Source organism: Canis aureus, chromosome X, assembly GCF_053574225.1.
Source record: "Canis aureus isolate CA01 chromosome X, VMU_Caureus_v.1.0, whole genome shotgun sequence".
Taxonomy (NCBI): Eukaryota; Metazoa; Chordata; class Mammalia; order Carnivora; family Canidae; genus Canis; species Canis aureus.
Window position 1 is genome coordinate 105,475,327 of NC_135649.1, and position 12,974 is coordinate 105,488,300.

The 12,974-nt window shown below is 38.8% G+C and overlaps 1 pseudogene; it reads right to left on the bottom strand.

Moving 5' to 3' along the window:
* Positions 1-5,892: 5,892 nt before the first annotated feature.
* On the bottom strand, positions 5,893-6,213 carry LOC144308535 (large ribosomal subunit protein eL43 pseudogene; annotated as a pseudogene).
* Between the last annotated feature and the right edge of the window lie 6,761 nt (positions 6,214-12,974).

Sequence of the window (12,974 nt, forward strand, 5' to 3'; positions counted from 1 at the left end):
CTTTCAACCAGCAAACTTAAGTCTGAAAAGACTGACGATACGAGAATATGTCCACTGCTAGCAAGTGTGAATTTGTAGAGCCCCTTCGAAAAAGCTTTCACTGCTGTGAGTTGGCAAGTATAGAATACCTGTATCCTCCTCACCTAGGCCTTCTACCTTCAGGGGCATGCCCTGTACACTCTCACTGGTGTCTGGGGAGAGTATGAGGATATTAATCTTAGTCTTATTTATGTGGAGACAGTAGAAGAAACCCTATAAATATCTGTTGAGAGTAAATACAGAAGATGTGGTCTCTTCACAGGAATAACAAACTGCAATTATAGAATATGGAAGTGGATCTCTCCATACAATCGGTGTGATCAGGTGCTCAAAACACATGCTTGCTAATGAACAACTGGTAATGGTTGCTCAGTGAAAGGGGAGATGAACACTGTTGATGAGGGAAACGAAGGCAGAAGAGAAATTATTAAATTTCCTTACTACCTACAGCGCATTGACAAGTCCTTGAAACAGGCAGAGTGACGTTAATATAGTGCTTCTACTGCCTCAATGTTGATACTTTGCTAAAGACAAAAGTCAATCTTAGCCCAACTCTCATGATCCTGTAAGTCTACTTTAACATGTAAAAATTCATTTGGAAACTTGCTTTTTATCTATACCCCCAGAGATACATGCAGGCAATCATCCCCCAACATATGGCCCACTGATATACATCTGAAGGGTCTCATGACTAAGATTTTATTAGACAGTAATAAATGACCTTTTCCCAACAATAGCTAGCCCCCTCAAGGTCCTGGAAACCTTGCTTCCAAAATTCCTTAGGGACTTATGCTATCCCTAACCTGCTCCCAACTTGGAAGTATGTAATGGTCCACTCCTTGTGACCCCAGTACAGCTCTTGCTGTTCATGAGTCTTGTCCCTGTGCTTTAATAAAATCACCTTTTTGCACCAAAGACTTTTAAAGAATTCTTTCTTGACTGTCAGCTTCAAACCATCAAAATTCTTTCTTATACTGTGATTAAGGCTGGAGGTCCGAGGGGTCTTAGGTTTTATTTATATGTGTGTGTATGGGTGTTTAAAAAGGTATGTGTGTATGTATGTAATTTGGATATAATGAAAGTACGTGTGCAAAGGGAAAAATATAAAACTCAAACTAGACTGAATTTATGAACTGCTTTTCCTTGAATTGTGCCATTTGAACTTTACACCATTTTGAGAGGTAGGCATTAATTATTTCTATATTCAGATGAGAAAAAAAAAGAAGCTTAGGGTGCCTTATGATCTGCGTAGGAGGCAGCATGGTTCAAAAAAGACTCCAGGCTTTTTTCCTTCCATCACAGGACCCTGTTCTCTAAAGTTGGATCATTCATTTTTGCTAGCTGTGGAGTTGGGTTTCATCTCCACTCTTAAGAGGCTTCCATCACAGTGGAGTATCTGGGTAGGTCTGTGCTTACAGAATGGAACTAAGTTGAGTTTCTGCAAACAAAATGGTTGATTAAATAAAAGTACAAAACATGCTTGGTTATTCTTTACACCTTATTTTGCAAGACTTCAAAATGTCATGAGAAATGTGGTAATAACTAACATTGGTGAGATTTGGCACAACATAATAGTGCTATTTTTTAAGAAGCAATTACAGTTGCTTCAAGAAGAAAGCAAGGAAAGAGGAGTGAAGCTGGGGCTTATGTTTCTAGATGGCAAAATCACCTTAGGAAAAAAGAAGGTGGCTGGTTGGTTACTATGATCAAGTCTTGTGTTAGGTATTTCTTATTCACATTTGAGTCTGATCACCCTCAGAAAGTCGTAAGTTTTTCTCCAAAAAGGAAAGACTTTTAGAAAGACTCTGCACTTAATTCAGATCCTTGTCATTGCAGGCAAAATTGTATATGTGAACTTTTAAAAATGTTACGGTGCATTTAAAATAATAATTTTGATCAGTAGAAGTTTCCTATAATATATTTTTTGAACAAAGACATTTGAACTGAAAGAGAAAAGGATAGAATTCAGTAAATTGTGGGTTTCTAATATCTCAGTGGAATATATATCTACATATAATCTATCTTCTTTGTAAATAAAGGCTATGTTTTCACTCAGGGGTTTTCTGCATTATGAGCATATCAAAATTTCTAGGCCCAAGAAAATATTTTAGGATAAAAAATATTGGTATATTGCTTCTTACTACAAGTGTCTTAATGAAAGATTTTTCATCTATAACATTTGGTAGAGACATGTGGCCAGAAAATAAGTTTAAAAAGGGAGGATAACTCACCAGCTATGAGTTCAGTTAAATATAATTTTGATTTCAATCTAAATGACCACTTATGATACATGGAAAAAGTGATATATAATCTGTGGTATGAGCTAAGACTTTCCAATGAATAATACATGGCACCTTATAAATTTAAAAGAAGTATATTTAATAAGAATATGAAATTTATTTTAGAGATAAGTACTGTATTAGTATCCTACACAAAGTGATTTAAAAAAGCCAACTCATGAATAAAGTAATGAAAAATGTGAGAAAAATTGTAAGCTATAACCTGGAATGATAATTTTTTCAAAAATATCAGAAACATCTGTATTTTTTATTTATTTGTCTTAATTATTCACAAATGGGACATTTTGAGGTGCATCATATATAGAGATTATCTGAGAGGAGAAGTTAATTTTTGCTGAGTAACTAATTTGTTAGTACCATTTTTTTTGAGTAGCAACTCTGTTCTAGAGTGGAATTGGAGGGCAAAAGTGAACAAGATGGAGTCCCTTAGTCCCACAGGAGCTCGACCCTAGCAGTGGGGGAATTTCTTTAGATACAAATGATTATAATTCAAAGTGATAAACATAAGTAGCATGGATTCCCCACTTAAAAAGTAAAACTGGTGAAAGCCAACTCTGAAGCATCCTTTTGGTTTTGGTTTATTTTTCAAAGATTTTATTTATTCATTGATGAGAGACACAGAGAGAGGCAGATACATAGGCAGAGCGAGAATCAGGCTCCCTGCAGGGAGCCTGACGTGGGACTCCATCCCAGGACCCCGGGATCACAATGTGAGCCAAAGGCAGAGGCTCAACCACTGAGCCACCCAGGTGCCCCTGAAGCATCCATTTGTAAAGCCCCAGTTCCTTAGTTTTGCATTCCAGATCCTTCTTTTCTATCTACATCTTTAGAGTTTCTCTCCTAATACTCCTCACTTCCTCCCATGATCACTCCCTCTCTTTTGCCTCCCTCTCCACACACAAACTTTTCTTTAGCATCTATTCTTTAGCGTCTGTAATTCCCTCATCATTCTCTGAACTTAAGTTTCTCTTGCATGTATGTGTAACTTTGAACATGCCTGTTCTCTCCAACTCCCATCTTCAACCCCAATGGATGCCTATAGTTCTCTCAAGACTCGATGCAAACACCACCTCCTCTGAAGCCTTCCCTGGCTTCTCATCTTGGTTACAGTAGCAATCTCTATGAATTACAATTTTTTTCTTTCTGCTCTCTCCACTAGGCAGTGAAACCAGGAGGGCAAAAAATCCTATTTTCTATGACCTAGTGTTTGGCAGGTAGTAAGAGTTGAATAAATGCTTGCCAAATGAAAAATGTGTGTGATAATGGGGTACACAGAGGGGTTAGAATGAATTCTGTCAAGCTTTTTACCCAAGAGCATGCAGCAGGTGTCTGCACTACCTAAAAGTTCTCTCTCGGCTGGGTGTCCAGATAATGGATTTGGCATCACTCTGTGGTAATCGTTGTCAAAAACTGAAGGGCCTGAGATTTTTCTCTGTTTGCAGACTAATAACTGAGCCAGCCACAGTATCATAGATGCTGAAAGAAGTATCTAGTTCCCTAGCCAGAGACCAGAGACTTCATTACTCATGATCCTATTGTCAGCATCAACGTCCTGTTTGAACCAATTCCTATAAGTCCTATGGAGGTGACGCAGAGGTGGGGCTGGGTAGATGTTGCCTGCATGGTGCATTTATAGCTCAGGTTAGGATCTGAACATAGGAAACACAATCTTTTGAAGGGGCTTGTTGGCATACTTGCCCATCCTTTGCCCTGGAAGGATCTAGTCCCTTTATAATCCTGGAGAACGAACACACCTGCTTTGTGCTCTGGGTAGTAGTGGTGGGGGTGGTGCTGCGGGGGACACACTATCTCTAGCTGCCAAGACTGTTGGCTATCTAGGTTCAGGGTTAGTGTCAGGCAAGTGAGGAGCTGAAGCACAACATTGAAGGAGGTACTCACCTATGGGGTGAGTATCTCTCTCAATTTGGAACCTGAGGTGCCATGTCTGCTTCCTTCTGGTCCTGGCTCTGTGAAACGCAAACAGCCTTGAGGAGTTACTCTGAAACAAGAGGGTTCAATGCTTTGCTCAGAAGACCTGCCAGAAGGTGAGAAACACATGGAGAATTGTTTCCAAGCCATAGGTAATTCCCTACTTGTAAATACATGATATTAAGTGTTCTCACCTCTGTACCTGTTAACAGGGCCTCTGATGCTTCTATCTGGGAAATGCTAGTAAAAGTCCAAATATCCATCAACAGGTGAATGGATAAGAAAAATATGGTATGTCCATATAATACTACTCAGCAATTTAAAGGAATGGTCTATTGATATATTAAAAAAAGAAAACCCAAGATGAACAGATGCCAAAATGATTATATTGATGAAAAGAATCCAAAAAAATCTGTCCTATCCATCTATACTATGTGATCCCATTTACATAAAGTAAGAAATGCAAACTAGCATATTGTGACAGCAGGTCAGTAGATACAAAAAGACAGGAAGCTTTTAGAGGTGTTGGGGATGTTCATAGTCTTGATGATTTCATGAGTATATACACATCAGAATTTATCAAGTTGTACACTTGAAACATGGGTGGTTTATTGTGTGTCAAGCATACCTAAATAAATCTGTTTTTTAAAAGGATCTTTTAGGTTCATAAATAAATTGATGCTTGACTTGCTGCTAGGCTCAGAAGAGAAAAGTATTTTACTGGATACCTGAGATTGCCTTACATGTAGTCTGAACTTTCTCAACTTGCATCCGGAGTGAAATTCTTTTGAATTGAAAGATAATCCATTAAAAAGACAGGAGCACATGGGACCCATAAAGGGGCTGTCATTGATGCATAGCTGGTGTGAATCGTACAGATTGCTTTTCTCCTAATACGTACCTGAGATCAGTGTCGGAAAAAAACAGGCTCTGTAGGGGTTGGTGTAGATCACCTAGGCAATATGGAACAATTAGGAAGTCTGAGTTACAGCTTATGATCATAGAAAAATGTATGTGTTCTAGAAAGTAGTAGAGAGGGAGGTGGAAGTGGAGATGTGTTAAGATAGCTCATGAAAGGGATGCCTGGGTGGCTCAGTGGTTTAGTGTCTCTCTTTGGCCCAGGGTGATCCTAGAGTCCCAGGGTCGAGTCCCACATCGGGCTGCCTGCATGGAGCCTTCTTCTCCCTCTGCCTGTGTCTCTGCCTCTCTCTCTCTCTGTGTCTCTCATGAATAAATAAATAAAATCTTTTTCTTAAAAAAAAGATAGCTCATGAAAATAAGTTGTTCTATGACATAGATACCTGATAATGACTTGATGGATGAATGGACAAATGGATGAATATTGCCTTGGGCTGAGGAGTTGCCCTTCTCTTGGCATGTTTACATAAGTAGATTGGTTGGATTTTCTATACCAAAGTACATTCTAACTTTCAGATGAGTAACTAAAAATTAGTTAAGTATCAGCCAGCCTGTTGGTATACCAGGGACACTGTCCCGTTAATCATAATCAGCATTTGTTGTGCTGTGTTCTAAGACCTGTACCATTTGGAACCATGGAGATCCTTCCATAAGAAATGGTCACTCTCTGGTTGTTGCTGTTGTTACGTAAATTAACCCATGTGTTATAGGCTAGCAATGTTTCAAATGGTGGAGCTTCTACTGGTCTTTCAACCCCTTCAGTCTTCTGATGGTAGACTTTACTGTGATGGCAGAAGTGGTGTTGTAGGTCCAGGTACCACTGGCTACCGTTTTCATGCAGGAACCACAAAAGCTCACAAAAGATGAACTCCATAGCTCATCTTTTCATCTTCGTTTTGCCATAGTAGGAGCAAGTGTACTTGATGTGCTGGCTTATTTCAATATTCTTCACCTTTTTCCTGAGGGAGGCACCATAATGGGTCTCATATTTACCGATAATTCCAAACTTCTTGGTGCGTTTAGCCATGTCCCTGCAAACCAGGTCTCATCCCAGAGAGCCTGGTCATTTCTACTTAAATGTTAAGAAGCAGTCACCTAAGCAACATTGAGAACACAAAAACTAGGCTGAGTTTTTAGAAGATCAACTCTCAACTGGGTTTCACAAAAGGAAAGCATTCATTTTGGGTTGAACTTTATGGAGGAAGTTGGATATGAGCTCAGTGTTGGAGGATAGATTGTAATTGGATTGGCAAATGAGTAGGGAGAGGGCAATCCAATAACTCAGACATGGAAGGAGAACAGTCTTACTTGAGGGAGTGTGTTTTTTTATTTTATTTTATTTACTCATTAGAGACACACAGAGAGAGGCAGAGACACAGGCAGAGGGAGAAGCAGGCTCCATGCTGGGAGCCCGATGTGGGACTCGATCCCTGGTCTCCAAGATCATGCCCTGGGCAGAAGGCAGGCACTAAACCGCTGAGCCACCCCGGGATCCCTGAGGGAGTGTGTTTGTAAACGATGGATCTGCACATGGGGACCAGGTTAGTAAAGATATGGAAAGCGAGGCAGAAGAGTTAAGATATTACAAATAGATCATTGGGTGCCTGTGTACGTTGTGTTCATTTGCAAGTAACACAGAAGTGTACTTTAACAAAAAATTTTCTTACAGAAGATGCCTTAATGATGTTATCAGGGAACCAGTCCTGAGCGTGCTGGCCTTCTGTTCTAATGGTTGCCATGTCATAGTCATAAGATGGCTACTATAGCGTTAGTCATCACTTCTACATTCATGTTGTTGGGGAAAAAAGGGTAAAATGGTCTACCTACCAGCTCTCCTTTCCTACCTGTCTTTTTCTAAAGGGATCAAAAGCTTTTCCAAAAGTCTTTGTTAGGCTTGTGGTTTTGTTTCATTAAACAGAACTGGGCCACATTCCACATGCCTACCCCTAGGGACAAAGGAAGCTAAGAAATGAAGTATTGGGCTTTCAACTTCTACAATGGAGATGTCAGGGTAGAAAGAGATTATTAATGTCCAATGGATTAGAAAATAAACATGTGCTACAGAGCCATTGTGGAGCAGGGAAATGACATGTTGAAAGCCTATATCCTACCCAAGATTGTTCTCTGAAAATTCTTAGAGGAAAAAGAGAGCTGGGATGATCTAGATTATCATTAAGGAAGTATTTACCCTTTTCACTTTGCCACTCTGGGCATAAATTTCTCCACATCACTGATACTGGTTTTGGCCACATGATTGTCTTTGACCAATGGAATGTGGATGGAAATGACAGCATACTAGTTCTGAGCCTAAGCCTCAAGAAGCCTCTCATGGTTCTGCTTGTCTTTATTTTGCCACTGCCCTAAAAACAACATGCTTCCCTAGGAGCCCACTTGTCAGTGTACAGTGAGGGGTATAGAGTCATCCTGGTCAACCCACAGACCTGCAGTGTGAAGTAGAGCTGCTCTAGCTGACCTGTAGACCTATGAAAGTAAAGATAAATGGTCATGTTCTTTTCTACTGAGATTTTGTGGTTTCTTATTACACAGGGATGGTGATGAATATAATTAATAATCCTTACATTGAGGTGATCTGATGAAGGCAATCTGTTACTTAAAATAAAGATAATGATATAAAGCATTTGTACTGTCCTACACATAAATGACAGTTGACATAGTTTTCTCTGGAAGGGAAGTAGATTAAGTACCACTGTGTCCATTTTATGGAATACTAGCCATCAGAAAGCAATCTTAGCATTTGCAAAGACATGGATGGAGCTAGAATGTATTGTCCTAAGCAAAATGGTCAGTCAGAGAAAGACAGATACCATATCATTTCACTCCTATGTAGAACTTAAAAAAACAAAAGAGATGGACGATAGGGGAAGGGGAAGAAAGAGAAACCATGACAAGTCTTACCTGTAGAGAACAAACTGAGGATTGATGGAGAGAGGTGGGCGGGGGATGAGCTAAGTGTGTGATACGAATATTAAGGACAGCACTTGTGATGAGAACTGGGTGTTGTATGTAAGTGGTGAATCACTGAATTCTACTCTTTTTTTAAAGATTTTATTTATTTATTCATGAGACACAGAGAGAGAGAGAGAGAGAGAGAGAGAGAGAGGCAGAGACACAGGCAGAGGGAGAGAGGGAGAAGCAGGCTCCATGCAGGGAGCCCGATGTGGGACTCGATCCCGGGTCTCCAGGATCACACCCTGGGTGGAAGGCAGATGCTCAACCACTGAGCCACCCAGGTATCCCACTGAATTCTACTCTTGAAACCAGTATTAAACTGTAATTTTAATTTGAACAAAAACTTGAAACAGAAAAAGTATCATTGTCCATTTTACTAGGCTAGAAAATAGAATCAGAGAGGTAAGATGATCTCCTTAAGCTCAGTTGGCTAGTATTTGTAAGACTGCTGTTATTTTTAGCTCAAAGCACATTATTTTAAATATATCATTTACTTTTGTCCCATTGCTACAAAGTTTTCTTTGCAGTTCATAATATTTCAGGTCCTTGCCTGGGACCACTGTGCCTGGAACATCACAGACATTTTGTGGGTTGAATGGATAAATTTGGGAATGAATAAATGAACGGAATAAGCACTCAAGAAATATATCTGTATTAGAGAGTAAAAGCTTTCCTAATCTTATCAAGTGTAAAATGAGTGGACCCTTTCATTGTCATAGTTCCCACTTACACTCTATCAGTCAAAATCCATTGCATTTCACGAGGGTGAACATGCCCTTATCACATCTTTGGGAAGCAAAGAGATTATATTTGTCAGGATATTAGGGGGGAAGACACAGAGTGTCTTACCTGCATGGAGAGAATGCTGTATGTGCTTGGTGTACTATCATTTGTAGTTTATATCGTTAGCATCACTACAGCATCCAGTTAGACAGGAACAATGAGATGCCTGGGCTCTGGAGATTGCCTCAATCATGTACATCGGTCTGTTAATATAATAGGTAATAGTGAGATGAGAAAGGGAACGAAGACAGGCAAAGTTTGTGGGGAAGACAAAGTAAAAATCCTTTTCTCTGGGACAAGATCTCAATCAAACGAGGGCAGACACCATTTAAAACATCAATTTTTAGTGAATTCTGCATTTAAATCAGTCAAAATCATGACAATAAATTCAAATTCAAATAAAAATTAATAAAGAGTAAATTCTTTTATCTTCAGTGTTACTACTTAAATTCTAATTAAACTAGATCAGCAACATTTGCCATGCCAGTACCTTCCCAGTATGCTGAAAGCCCTCACCAGATAAGGAAAAGGAGGCCAAAACAGTTTTGGTTTGGATGAATCCCTGGGGATAACATTATAATGAGCTATAAGGGGGCAGGTGGTTTGGGGAATCCCTGAATACAAAGTCAAAGGGGCTTCTGTAGCTTCCCATTGTTACTGGATAAATTCTTTGGCATGGTTCGCAAGATATTTTTTCTAATTTCACTTTTGGGTACTATGTACGAACATTCTAAGAACAAACTTGGAAATATTTTTTTGAAACAGACTTATTTAATGACTATAGTTGGTGCAACTTGGACATAATAAAATTTCCCATAATTTAGATGGACTGAATTTTCCCAACTCTTTACTTCTTTCTTGTAAGAGATTTATAATCTGTGCACTTGCTTTGTGGTACATCCAACCAGAGGAAACCATTTATTTTCCCCTCCAATGATGAAAGGCTTGACCATGTGTCTTGATTTGGACAATGGAATGCCACTTAATGGATGAGTAAAAGGCTTAAGTGTACTCAGATGGTTAGGCTTGGTCTCTTGAAATTCTGCTGACTACCATGAGAAGAACATATCCCAAGTAGCTCCTGGCCCCAGAATGTTGAAGATCTCTGTTACATGTATGAGCTTGATATAAAGCCTGGAATCTAGCCTGGCTCTGCCAAGCCTAGTCAAGAAATGCAGCCTACCCACAAACCTATGGGCAAGAAAAATTTCGTGCTTGAGGGCTGCTAAAAGTGAGAATTGGTCTTGGTAGTAGATAATTCTAAACTGTAGGAATGGTAATTGTAATTTGAATAAAAACTTGAAACAGAAAAAGTATAATGCCATCTGTAATAATGCAGATGGCAGGCCCAAGGTTGCCTAAACGTAATAATAAAATTTTTATGTAGGCCTTTTTATACAAGAATTCTCAGTGGACAAAGTGAATATCTCCTATATCTCTAGCACTTCATTAAATCTAACACCAAGCAATGTAGAAGCAGAATGTGTTTAGGAAAAAGTATTAAACATATTCTAAGATACTATTTTTTCCTACTTGATTATTAACCCACAAATACTTTATTTTTTAAATTAGTTTCAGAGGTAGAATATAGTGATTTATCAGTTGCATATAACACCTACTGCTCATTACATCACCCAGTTACCCCATCCCCTGACTCACATCCCCTCCAGCAACCCTCAGTTTGTTTCCTAGAGTTAAGAGTCTCTTATGGTTTGTCTCCCCCTCTGTTTTTGTCTTATTTTTTTCTTCCCTTCCCCTATGTTCATCTGTTTTGTTTCTTAAATTCCTTATATGAGTGAAATACAGTGTTTGTCTTTATTTTGCTCAGCATAATACATTCTAGTTGTATCCACCTCATTGCCAATGACAAGATTTCATTATTTTTGATGGCTGAGTAATATTCCATTGTATATATACACCACATCTTCTTTATTCATCTGTCAGTGGACATCTGGGCTCTTTCCATAGTTTGGCTATTGTGGACATTGCTGGTGCAATGGGGGTGCATGTTCCCCTTTGAATCACTATGTTTGTGTCCTTTGGATAAATACCAAATAGTATAATTGCTGAACCATAGGCTAGCTATATTTCCAACTTTCTGAGGAACCTCCATACTGTTCTTCAGAGTGGCTGCACCAGTTTGCATTCTCACCAACAGTGAGAGGGTTCCCCTTTCTCCATATCTTCACCAACATCTATTGATTCCTGAGTTGTTAATTTTAGCCATTCTGACAGGTATGAGGTGTTATCTCATAGTGGTTGATTTGGATTTCCCTGATTCCAAATAATGTCAGCAAAACTAAAAAGAAACAGTCACCAAATACTTTAGACTGATTTTTTTTATATGTGGACTCTAGCCAAATATTAACCTTTTAAAAATCAGCTTGAATGATAACTCAATGTTAAATGCATTTGGGCATGAGCTGTCTTCGGCTTAGGGGTTACTTGATTTTAGGATTTTTTTTCCCCAGCTATTTTTGGGATTTTCTTTGGCTCAAACAAATGGGAGAATCAGTGTGTTTTTCCCAAGGAAAGACTTTAGACGTGAAGACTTGGCATTGAATGCTGTCTTGGTCATGTTTTATGTACTTCAACAAGTTGTTTATCTGCTCTGAACTTGGTGTCCCCATCTATCAAACAGAGGCATTAATAAATTCCACTTGGTAGAGTAGTTGTGAGGATCAAACGCAATAATGTATGTGAAGGCATGCTGTAAAGTGCTTGAAAATTATAAAAGTATTATGTTTCTGCTCAAACACTATTTCTTAGAGAAAAAAAAATATTTAGTGCTTTGTCTGAAAGAGCTGTATGTTTCTGGAGTTAAGTTTCTTTGAATTAGACAAAAACTGTTCTTTTTGTTTTGCCTTTTGATTTGGCTTTGGTACTTGATCCTTCCCTGCCCTGACACTTGATTGCAAGTAGATGAGCTCCCTCCTGTCTTTTCTCTGTCCATGATGGGAATTGTTAGCTCCTGCTTCAGTAAAGAGGAGTGAGGTTACTTATTGATCTCCAGATTCAGCTGGCTTATAGCTAGTTCAACAGCATCAACAGAATGTAGTATTTTAATATACAAAAAAAATGATTTAACCACAGGTAATGTGTTACAAAAAATGATTTTTAAATACTTTTGGTCTTATAGTTCAGTCTTGGTTGCTTTACATCCAGTCTTCTCCTAGCCCTTTCTTAGCTTGTTGCCTCACTTATAAAATAGTGATAATTACTGCTTCTTGGGGTTATTTGAAAGATTAAATAAGATCTATGAATTCACTACTCTTCATTTTGAACTCTGAGCAGAGAAATCCCGTAAATGCTATAAATTATAGTGTATAAATGATTGCCTCTTAATTTTTCCATGACTTAAATTTGCTTATGGTCCAAAGTATGTTTTGGGTATATTTTTGGAAATATTAGAATTGGCTTCTTTACAGTAATCAGCTTTGAATTTATTCTCTATGCAGCAAAGCAGAAAAGTCACATGGTAATGACAAACTACATTTACCTGGCCCTCTAAATGCAATCAACCCATAAATGCAAGGAGCTGATTTAACAAAATGCACTGTATTTGAATCCGAATCCCCTCTCTTTAGCCAGTGGAAAGTTTCCTTGGCCTTTCATCTCAAGGACAAAGAATAAAATTTATTCACCTGGGGAAACAATATTTTGGGTTAAAAAGCTACATGATTAGGTCTCTCAGTTGAACATAACATCCTTGAAGTCATACTTGCAATGGAAAGAACATACATCATTTTGTTTTCTTTACTAACACAAACTTTTCCCCCCCTAATTAAGGTTTTTTAGAGAGGAAAACCTGAATCCAAAGTATATTTCATTGTTCATGAAGTTATGAAAAGGGTGATAAATCTGTTACTATAAATCTCAGATTTCGGGGGATCCTTGGGTGGCTCAGCGGTTTGGTGCCTGCCTCTGGCCCAGGGCATGATTCTGGAGTCCCAGGATCGAGTCCTGCATCGGGCTCCCTGCGTGGAGCCTGCTTCTCCCTCTGCCTGTGTCTCTGGCTCTCTCTCTTTCTCTGTG